This window comes from Schistocerca americana, chromosome 3 (genome assembly GCF_021461395.2).
Source record: "Schistocerca americana isolate TAMUIC-IGC-003095 chromosome 3, iqSchAmer2.1, whole genome shotgun sequence".
In the NCBI taxonomy this organism is placed as follows: Eukaryota; Metazoa; Arthropoda; class Insecta; order Orthoptera; family Acrididae; genus Schistocerca; species Schistocerca americana.
The window spans coordinates 760,622,991-760,635,073 of NC_060121.1; the positions used below are offsets into that span (position 1 = coordinate 760,622,991).

General features: G+C 39.9%; 1 protein-coding gene across 1 annotated transcript in view; it reads left to right on the plus strand.

Annotated features, from left to right (window-relative positions):
* Positions 1-1,068: 1,068 nt before the first annotated feature.
* LOC124605835 (major royal jelly protein 1-like) overlaps positions 1,069-12,083 on the plus strand; it is an 87,343-nt gene continuing 76,328 nt past the window's right edge. Inside the window, exon 1 of the mRNA XM_047137766.1 lies at positions 1,069-1,225. The gene's annotated coding sequence lies outside the window, so the exon portion shown is untranslated. The remainder of the gene's footprint in view (positions 1,226-12,083) is intronic.

The following is a 12,083-nucleotide window of genomic DNA, read 5'->3' on the forward strand; positions in this document are numbered from 1 at the left end:
AAAATAAGTGGGCTAAGAAGACAAAAAAACGAAGACATTGGAAAATGGAAAAATTTGTAGCAGTATACACCAATGGAAAAAAGAATCCGAAGGCCGGGTTTTGTATCCCTTAGATATTAACATATTCATAAACGAAACAAAAGATTGGGCGAGAAACCGATTAGGCAGGTCACCGACCATAGTATTCGGAGAACAAGTACCTAGGTATTACCGTTTGGTGGCGATAAAACCACAAACGAATGGTCAGTAACAGATTTCAGCTTGTCATCAACAGTGCGAGGCCAGTGTTTCAACAACACAGCATCTGAATCCTCCTATAAACAGCAAAAGGTGAAATTTACGATCGTAACCTCTTGGAGTAACTTTTGGAAGCAGAGTTATTTGACATTTATAGGTGTCGACAAACCATGTGCCGCAACAGGTAAAAGAAAATCGCTGTGAGCGAGAACTGAGACACTGCTCAGGCTCTTCTGAGTTCGAAGGAAGCAAGAAGGTTTAAGATCTAATGTCCCACCGATATCGAGGTAATTAGAGATGGATCACATACTCGAATTGTTTGAAGGATGGGGAAGGAAGTTGGCCGTGCTATTTCATAGGAAACATCAGGGCATTTGGCTGGCGTGATTTAGGGATATCATGGAAGACCTACAGCTGGATGGCTGGACGCGAATTTCAACCGCTGTCCTCCTGAATGCGAGTCCAGTCTGCTAACCACCTTGCTGGGTACTGAGGTCAAAGTTCGAACTGGGAAACAGTCAATGGTCTTTCCATCACGAAACCACAGACTCGCAATGTAACTTCTACAAATTCAGAGGAGCGTAACCACAAAGCAGTGTTTCCCAGAGTCTTCATCGTGGGCTCGACCTCTGTGGTATCAGGTCGATTCGTCTGGGACCCGTGACCCCTGCGGTATCGCAGTTGATGCGACGGTCCGTTTGACGTTAACGGCAGTTACGGTTCTTCCCTGCTATCGTGCGCTCTGTTGGTATTTTCCTTTCTCTGATGATTACAGAAACTTGTTTTCCTTATCGCCGCTAGCGGGCGCGCCGTGCCTTCGCGTTAGTCAGTGTCACGCGTACGGCAGAGTGTATAAGTTGAGAGCCAAACATGCTTCTAGCTTCCGTGTGCAGTTGAGGTGTCAGTGAAGATACGTTCAGCTCTTGCAAGCACACGGGGAAGTACTGTATGCATGACTGTTTGACGTCTCTGTTCCATCAACGAATAGGTGAGTTACTCGTATACACGGAATACCATTTAACGTAGATACTCCTGAAATATTCTGCATGCTCCGAAATATCGAACAAATTATTTTAACAAAAGTTAGTGTGTGAAGATACAAGTATTTCGTTATATTAATTAGGCTCAAAAGTTCTTTCTGTCTCAAAATACGGATATAGTTAGATTTTTGTTAATGGAACGTTGTCAACTGACATATTACCTTGTATGGAGAAAATCTGCCGTTAATGATGCTATAATAATTTTCTTTATCACTTTAAGACTCTGTTATGTTCTGATTCGATCGGATCATCATCAGATCTTAGCATGTTGGCTACAAGAGTATACTGCTCCATGAAGTAGCACGTAAACGTGGTTATAGAATTTAACGGGATATTCTGGTTATAGAATTTAACGGGCTATTCTTATAGCCGACGTACTAAGATCTGACGAAAACATAACCGTCACTCCTTTAGGAGTAGGTCCAGTGTAGACGGGTCAAAAAAGTTTGAATATTCAAATAGCTGCGTCCTAAATGTTTTTCAGTGAAGCTAATCGCTGATACAGATGGAAAGTTTTGATCTCAATCATCACACAAAAGTCGCGTAAAATTACTCGGAGCATGTCCAGTCGGTTTTTGCGGAAAGCTATACTGCAAGTGTTGACAAGAATTGTACTGATTGCAAACGCTTTTAAATGTCGTTAAATACAGCACATTTGGCATTTAAATGTCGTAAGTGCTGCTGTATCTCAACTAAAGTAATAGCTCCGATTATTAACTACACAGCTGAACATTCACCCTTTCGCACTGTATTATTTACTGGAAACTGTTTTGTCAGCTTAAGTCGCAAATCAAAAGTATTAGGCAGGATCACTTGGTATGTGGCCAATGATCAGTGTCGCACTAGATAATAATTCCGATACACAAGTAACGTTTCATTTCGTGTGTTCACCTAACAACACGATTATTTATTGTTCAGGAAATTCATGACATTTGGCTACATGATAACAATTTATTCTTCCCTTGATTGATCTTCGCCAAAAGATGGAAGGAGATAAATTGCTTCCAAAAATGTTGCTAACGTAGCGATTCTTGATGTGCGTTGTAACATGAGAAGATATTTCTCCGCGATTGTTTGTGCTTTTCTGTTCAGTATCAGTGCTGAAGGCAATAACAAAACACTGATTCCCTCACAGTGTTAAAATATATCCCCGTATAAATGCTTCAGATGCCGGAGTTTACTTTTTTTTTACTGCATGTTTTGGTTCGTTGCATTTTTATTTTTAATACCAATTTAATAATGGTTCAGCACAATTCTTCATGTCAGTACTGGGTAATAGATCTATGCCGAATACAACTGATGTCAAGGAATTCGCAGCCAGCGAGTAAACTTCGAAGCAAAACATAATAATTCTGGATCGAGCCATCGTTGACCATGGATGTCTTGTACCAAAATACTCTGAAAATATCACTGAACAACATACGAAATTTTTATAAACTCCCTTCTGGTTGTACTGTCTTCTAAAACTCTAAAACAAGCCGACGTTTTGGTTGTGCTACAGCGGCCTTCCTCACGACAAAGACTGCCGCGGCAGCCGGCAATACACTCGAAAGGGTTCTAATGACCCTGAAGCCGGCCGCGCAAACCATTGTACACCGAATTTCTATCATCGGGGGTTCGGGTTCACCATGTACATAAAGCCAAACCACTTTTTAATGTAACAGATAGTAGTCAGTTCAGTTCCGCTTGTACAGCTGGTACAGTGTAGCTGTTAGCAACTGAATTCTCGGTTTATGCTTCCTAGGGCCACTTTCAAAATGTCCTTTAATTAGGGAAACATCGTGATGCAAGGGCAGAGTTTAAATGAAAGCTTTTGAAAATTAATAGATATATGTACTAATATATACACGAAGCATGGGAAGAAACTGCCGCTAGAACATCATCTAGAACTAAAAATGAGAACACTACAAACAGAAAGTGAACTGCAAAATAGCATCTAAAACATTTCCTAGTAAAGAGTGGCAAAGAGGTACTATAGACAGCTACTGTGGTATTAAAAGCGCTCATTGATCTTGTAGACTGTGACGTCACGAGTGCAGAAGACAAGCCCCGACCTACAACTTGGCTAGTGTGACGAGAGATGCGGTGAGGAGAGATGGAGCCATTAAGATCACTTGTATAAACTCTACTCTGGAATAACTGAGTTAATAACAGCAATAAAAACTTACTAAATTCCAGTTTGATCTAGTTTGCGTTCACTTTCCTCATACCTTGAGAAGAAATTAGGGGAAATGATACATAATATGTATACTGAAATTAACGTCAATAAAAGGTTTCTTCTGCGTGTCACATGTTGATTGTCATCAGCAGTCATTGGTAAAGTCGTCTATTTGTAGATTCCTTGCTGCAAAAAGGATATCAAGATTCTAAGTATTTCCACACCCGTTACTAAATTAAATTTCTCAGGTTATTTTATTTGATCCACACTCCTTAACAACGTCACAGTAATTAACACATCGATGCACTGCAAAAGCTCATGCTGCCAATAGGCTTTTCACCAAATAGCTTACAATAAAGTTATTCCAGTAGTCTCTGCATCAACACTGTAACAGAAACAAAAGAATATCACTTACCTTACATATTTTGTGATATATTTATAAATGCTTCAATACTCTATAGTGACAGTTACAAGTGTTTTGTAATGAAAGAAATCTCCGAAAGAATGAAATACAAGTGGAAATGTAATCCAAATGTTGTTGAATTACCACTAATTGCGTACAGGTAAAATATCACAAAAATACTCCATTTTGATATGTATGAGAATTTAATATAAATAACAAAACACAGAGCGAATAAATTGTAAGTCCTGTACTGATGTATCGTATGGTTTACTAAATTAGTGTATCATGTTATTACTAAAAAAAGAAAAGGAGATTGAGTCATTGTCCTATTTCATTGAAAGCCCCGACTTCCTCTGGCAGTGCAATTACCGTACATTTGCTCTGTGAAAGCAACACTTAGGGCTGAGAAATGCTTGAACATGCAACATAATCGAAATTGGAACTGGAAGTACGTTGCTTTGAAATTTTCGGACATATTTATAGCTCATCTCCATGAAAGAAACGTCGAATTCAATAATGACCAGCATAATACCGCAGAATACAGTATTTTTTCACATCTAATTTGACAAATTACTGGGCACAAAACACTACCAATCATCAAAATCTTCTGATTTCTGACGATTTGGAACAATGAACTTTAGATCTCAAGGTAAATGGAGGAAATAATACAGTAAATCAAATGTGAACTGTGTAAGTAACTGAAATAATTTTTTGAGAAGGAAGTCGTCTCTATAGCTTAATATATTTTCATTTCTTACAACGATTTAGCAACTTCCGTAACGTATGCAGTCGTGTTCACAGTGAATAAAATATATGTATTTCTTGGAAATCTTCTGGGGACACATATTACGATTACAGAGCAGACATGAGTAAGTGTATGATGTGTCCTACTGTTCTTCAGCTCTGCTGGAACATTTGCGAGACAGACGCCTTGAGAAAATAGTTCTACTGAAAACATATATAAGCATTATGGATATAAATGAAGATAATTTATGTCACGTATTGGTCACACAAGCCAATTCCACGCGCAGCTGTAAGTGTAAAATGATCAACTAACAACAGTCAGTTTTATCCTTATTTGCAGAGTACATGTGTGGCCGCTGATAATAAATACATAGTCAGAAGCTGTTAGGAACTCTTCAGGGACATATGTTACCCCTGTGAATAGTACTACTTATTGAAAATATATGTAAAACTAAATTTGTTCCTCAGGCCGACAGAGGTATTTTACCTTATTCTCTGCTAAAAATGAATTATTCTCATCTAGCCATACAGCGTTTACTATTAGAGACATCGCCAAAATTTTATGCTACATTGCTGTTAATATTTTTTTCAGGCGCTACTTGAAACGATGTATGAGGTCTAATTGGGAGGTGCATTATTTATGTAATTTAGATATCAGTTTACGAAACTCGTCATACCCATAAATCGACGAGTGCGTTTCCCTACAAACTGTAGACAATGGGCCGCTATTGCGCTCCTCACGTTTTGTTAAAAAAATGTTCAAATATGTGTGAAATCTTATGGGACTTAACTGCTAAGGTCATCAGTCCCTAAGCTTACACACTACCTAACCTAAATTAGCCTAAGGACAAACACACACACACATGCCCGAGGGAGGACTTCAACCTCCGCCGGGATCAGCCGCACAGTCTATGACTGCAGCGCCTAAGACCGCTCGGCTAATCTCGCGCGGCTCACGTTTTCTGTTCGTGACGCAACTTCCAGGCAAATAATGGGCAAGAACAGAACGAAGCCACACCTTCGAGTCCACAAGTTCTGCTATCTCTGAACGCATTATTCCTGGCCTCAAATATTCATTTCTACAGTAGATAAAATATTCTTAAAAAATAAGCCGATACAGCTGCATTACTGGTGGAAGGGTGAGATTAATGCCCCATCTGCTACGACATCCCGCAATAATTTGACGCTTTAAGGAACAGTATTGGGTAAAAATGAGATTATTAGCACAGTCAATGAAGACAAAAAAAAAGGCCGAATAGATGAAACAGTCGTGTAGTCTCAAAATTTTGTACAATGCAGCCAATGACTCATAAGGTGCACTATGGAAGGAACGGCATAACGCTGTGTGTTACTTTTTGTGAGGTAGTGGGGTAGAGAGATTGGGGAATCGCCTGCTCACTCTGTGGTGTGCAGATCTACGAAAGTGTCTGACCACAGTCCGGTGAAATGCCTTCATTTGTGCGTCTACCCTCCACCCCCAAACTGCTCTCCAGCCTGACACACGCCCCAGAACACGCTCCATCCTTTAATATGGTTCTACTGCACTCATACGTGGCATAAATGTAATATTTGTCCCTAACGCACTTCATTTAACAACAAACATGAATTTTATGCATTGAAAACCCTATTTTTAATCATTTGAGATTTTTCCATCCCCTGCAATGTAAAACCCTTAAGCCTAGCCCCGCACCCACCACGCACACATCACACTGGCTAGGATTTGTAGTACGGTATGTTGCTCAGGGTACTTCCTCCTACAACTGTACAAAATTTTCTGACCACAGGAAATTTTTCCCCATATTTTCCTTCGTTTATATATGTATCATGCATGTTGTTGTTGTTGTTGTCTTCAGTTCTGAGACTGGTTAGATGCAGCTCTCGATGCTACTCATCCTGTGCAAGCTTCTTCATCTCCCAGTACCTACTACAACCTACATCCTTCTGAATCTGCTAAGCGTATTCATCTCTTGGTCTCCCTTTACGATTTTTACCCTCCACGCTGCCCTCCAATACTAAATTGGTGATCCATCGCTGTCTCAGAACATGTCCTGCCAACTGATCCCTTCTTCTGGTCAAGGTGTGCCACAAATTCATCTTCTCCCCAATTCTATTCAGTACCTCCACATTAGTTGTGTGATCTACCCACCTAATCTTCAGCATTCTTTTGTAGCACCACATTTCGAAAGCTTCTATTCTCTTCTTGTCCAAAATATTTATCGTCCATGTTTCACTTCCATACACAGCTACACTCCATACAAATAATTTCAGAAACGACTGCCTGAAACTTAAATCTATACCCGATGTTAACAAATTTCTCTTCTTTAGAAACGCTTTCCTTCCCGTTACCAGTATACATTTTATATCCTCTCTATATCGACCATCATCAGTTATTTTGCTCCCCAAATAGAAAAACTCAATTACTACTTTAAGCGTCTTATTTCCTAATCTAATACCCTCAGCATCACCCGATTTAATTTGACTAAATTCCTTATTCTCGAGTTGCCCTTGTTAATGTTCATCTTATATCCTCCTTTCAAGACACAGTCCATTCCGTTCAGCTGCTCTTTCAGGTCCTTTGCTGTCTCTGACAGAATTACAATGTCATCGGCGAACCTCAAGTATTTATTTCTTCTCCATGGATTTTAATTCCTACTCCAAATTTTTCTTTTGTTTCCATTACTGCTTGCTCAAAATACAGATTCAATAACATCGGGGATAGGCTACAACCCTGTCTCACTCCCTTCCCAACCACTGCTTCCCATTCATGTCCCTCTACTTTTATAACTGCCCTCTGGTTTCTGTACAAATTGTAAATAACACTTCGCTCCCAGTATTTTACCCCCGTCACCTTCAGAATTTGAAAGAGAGTAAGAGAGTATTCCAGGCAACATTGGCAAAAGCTTTCTCTAAGTCCACAAATAATAGGGACGTAGGTTTGCCTTTCCTTAATCTATCTTCTAAGATAAGTCATAGGGTCAGTATTGCCTCACGTGTTCTAACATTTCTACAGAATCCAAACTGATCTTCCCCGAGGTCGGCTTCTACCAGTTTTTCCATTCGTCTGTAAAGAATTCGCGTTAGTATTTTGCAGCCGTGACATATTAAACTGATAGTTTGGTAATTTTCACATCTGACAACACACGCTTTCTTTCGAATTGCAATTATTATATTCTTCTTGAAGGCTGAGGCTATTTCGCCTGTCTCATAGATCTTGGTCACCAGATGGTAGAGTTCTGTCAGGACTGGCTCTCCCAAGGCTATCAGTAGTTCTAATGGAATGTTGTCTACTCCCAGGGCCTTGTTTCGGCTTAGGTCTTTCAGTGCTCTGTCAAACTCCTCACGAGTATCACTGAAACGTCCCCTAAGAAAAATTATGAATGACTGTGGTTAAACTGACAGACAATATTTTCAGTGCAACGCAATCTGACTTTCAATAATCCCTACAAAAGAATGGCCCTGACTAACATTAACCTATGCCTTTCACAAATCACTTACCTCACAAAAATCTTCGTTACTCGAACTACTGCAGTACAGCGAGCGCCACTACTGCCAGCTAAATAAAAGATTCAAACTACTTAAGGCACTAACTACTGAAAGGCATAGTTTGCAAATGAAAGATTTTGATAGAGAACAAACAATGTACTTACCTCAATAGTGTTGAAAAGTCATAATATACATAGCAGTTCATGACATCCAGTCTTACAAATTTACTGTCTCTGATGGACACACGTCCAGATCATCCGCTCTCAAAACTCCGCCATCTCTCTCCCCGCATCCACCACTGCTGGCGGCTCACCTCCAACTGCAGAGCGCTACACGCTGTTAACCTCCAACTGCCCATCACTACAATAGCGAATATTCCAACAATGCCACCCAGCCACAGACTGCCCACAGCACAGCCAGTGATTTTCATACAGAGCGCTACGTGGCGTTACCAATTCAAAAACGTAAAGAGCCTACTTACATCATATCTCCCATTTCATCTTCATCTATATCCTCTTCCATTTCCATAATATTGTCCTCGAGAGCATCACCCTTGTACAGACCCTCTATATACTTCTTCCGCCTTTCTGCTTTCTCTTTTTTAGTTAGAACTTGTTTCCCATCTGTGCTCTTGGTAATCATACGAGTGGTTCTCTTTTCTCCAAACGTCTCTTTAATTCTCCTGTAGGCAGTATCTATCTTACCCCTAGTGAGGAAAGCCTCTACATTCTTACATATGTCCTCTAGGCATCCCTGCTTAGCCATTTTGCACTTCCTGTCGATCTCATTTTTGAGACGTTTGTATTGCTTTTTGTCTGCTTCATTTACTGAATTTTTATATTGTCTCCTTTCATCAATTAAATTCAATATTTCTTCTGTTACCCAAAGATTTCTACTAGCCCTCGTCATTTTACCTACTTGATTCTCTGCTGCCTTCGCTATTTCATCCCTCAAAGCTACCCATTCTTCTTCTGCTGTATTTCTTTCCCCCATACCTGTCGATCGTTCCCTAATGTTCTCCCTGAAACTCTGTACAACATCTGGTTTAGTCAGTTTATCCAGATCCCATCTCCTTAAATTCCCACCTTTTTGAAGTTTCTTCAGTTTGAATCTACAGTTCATAGCCAATAGATTGTGGTCAGAGTCCACATCTGCCCCTGGAGATGTCTTACAATTTAAAACCTGGTTCCTAGATCTCTGTCTTATCATTATATAATCTATCTGAAACCTTCGAGTATTTCCAGGCCTCTTCCATGTATAATCTTCTATTATGATTCTTGAACCAAGTGTTAGCTCTGATTAAGTTGTGCTCTGTGCAAAATTCCACCAGGCGGCTTCCTGTTTCATTTCTTACCCCCAATCCATATTCACCTACTACGTTTCCTTCTCTCCCTTTTCCTACTACCGAATTCCAGTCACCCATGACTATTAAATTTTCGTCTCCCTTCACTATCTGAATAATTTCTTTTATTTCATCATAAATTTCTAACTGCTGCCTGACTATCCATGTAAAGGCCTTCAATTGCTTGCAGAAGTTTGCCTCCTATTCCATAATCTCGTAGAACAGACAATAACTTCCTCCTAGGAACCCGGTCATATGCCTTTTCTAGATCTATAAAGCATAGATACAATTCCCTGTCCACTCATAACACTTCTCCATTATTTGCCGTAAGCTAAAGATCTGGGCCCGACAACCTCTAAGAGGCCTAAACCCACACTGATTTTCATCCAATTGGTCCTCAACTAATGCTCGCACTTTCCTTTCAACAATACCTGAGAAGATTTTACCCACAACGCTGATTAAAGAGATACCTCTGTAGTTGTTACAATCTTTTCTGTTTCCATGTTTAAAGATTGGTGTGATTACTGCTTTTGTCCAGTCTGATGAAACCTGTCCCGACTCCCAGGCCATTTCAATTATGCTGTGTAGCCATTTAAGACCTGACATTCCACTGTATTTGATGAGTTCCGACTTAATTTCATCCATCCCAGCTGCTTTATTGCACTGCAATCTATTGACCATTTTCTCCACTTCCTCAAATGTGATGCTATTTCTATCATCATTCCTATCCCATTCTACCTCGAAATCTGAAACATTACTGATAGAACTTTCACATACATTGAGGAACTCTTCAAAATATTCCCTTCATCTGCCCAAGGCATCCACAGGATTAACCAGCAGTTTCCCTGACCTGTCCAAAATACTAGTCATTTCCTTCTTACCTCCCTTTCGAAGACTGCTAATTACACTCCAGAATGGTTTTCCAGCAGCTTGACGCATAGTCTCCACCCTGTTTCCAAAGTCTTCCCAAGATTTCTTCTTGGATGCTGCAATTATCTGTTTGGCTTTGTTTCTTTCTTCAACATAACTTCTGTCTACCCGAGTTCTAGTATGTAGCCATTTTTGATACGCCTTCTTTTTCCTTTTACAGGCTGCCTTGACTGTGTCATTCCACCAAGCTGTTCGCTTCATCCTACTTTTACACACTACTGTTCCAAGACATTCTTTAACCACTTCTAGTACTGTGTCCCTGTACCTTGTCCATTCCTTTTCCAATGACTGTAATTGACTACATTCAACAAACTGGTACCTTTCTGAGATTGCTGTTATGTACTTGTGCCTGATTTCCGGGGCAGACCAAGGAGAAGGTACCTGGATTCGGTTAAGAATTATTTTGAAGTAATAGGTTAAACATCAGTAGAGTCACCAATGTTAACACTGAATAGGGGGTCATGGAGAAATTTTATAGGGGGGCTATGCTCCAGACTGAACGCTGAAAGGCATAATCAGTCTTAAATGATGATGATGATGAGGAACAAGACTATTGGTCAGGTGAATACAGGGTAATAAATATAAAATCAAATAGTGGTAATGCAGGAGTAGCTTTAATAATGAAAATATAAAAGTGCAGGTAAGCTACCACAAAGAGCATAGTGAACGCATTGCTGTGGACAAGGGAACAATTGACATTAATGGGGGAAAGAAATACGTTAGAAGAAGAAGAAGAATGAAATAGTGAAGGCAGCAGAGGATCAAGTAGGTAAAAAGACGAGGGCTAGAAGAAACCCTTGGGTAAAAGAAGAAATATTGAATTTAATTGATGAAAGGAGAAAATATAAAAATGCAGTAAATGAAGCAGGCAAACAGGAATACAAACGTCTCAAAAATGAGATCGACAGGAAGTGCAAAATGGCTAAGCAGGGATGGCTAGAGGACAAATGTAAGGATGTAGAGGCTTATCTCACTAGGGTGTAAGATAGATACTGCCTACAGAAAAATGAAAGAGATCATTGGAGAAAAGAGAACCACTTGTATGAATATCAAGAGCTCAGATGGAAACCCAGTTCTAAGCAAAGAATGGAAAGCAGAAAGGTGGAAGGAGTATATAGTTGGTCTATACAAGGACGATGTACTTGAGGACAATATTATGGAAATGGAAGAAGATGTAGATGAAGATGAAATGGGAGATACGATACTGCGTTAAGAGTTTGACAGAGCACTGAAAGACCAGAGCAAAACAAGGTCCCGGGAGTAGACAACATTCCATTAGAACTACTGACGGCCTTGGAAGAGCCAGTCCTGACAAAACTCTACCTTCTGGTGAGCAAGATGTACGAGAGAGGTAAAATACCCTTAGACTTCAAGAAGTATATAATAATTCCAATCCCAAAGAAAGCAGGTGTTGACAGATGTGAAAATTACCGAACTATTAGTTTAATATGTCACGGCTGCAAAAAACTAACGCGAATTCTTTACAGACAAATGGAAAAACTGGTAGAAGCCGACCTCGAGGAAGATCAGTTTGGATTCCGCAGAAATATTGGAACTCATGAGGAATTACTGACCCTATGACTTACCTTAGAAGATAGATTAAGGAAAGGCAAACCTACGTTTCTAGGATTTGTAGACTTAGAGAAAGCTTTTGGCAATGTTGACTGGAATACTCTCTTTCATCTTCTGAAGGTGGCCGGGATAAAATACAGGGAGCGAAAGGCTATTTACAATTTGTACAGAAAC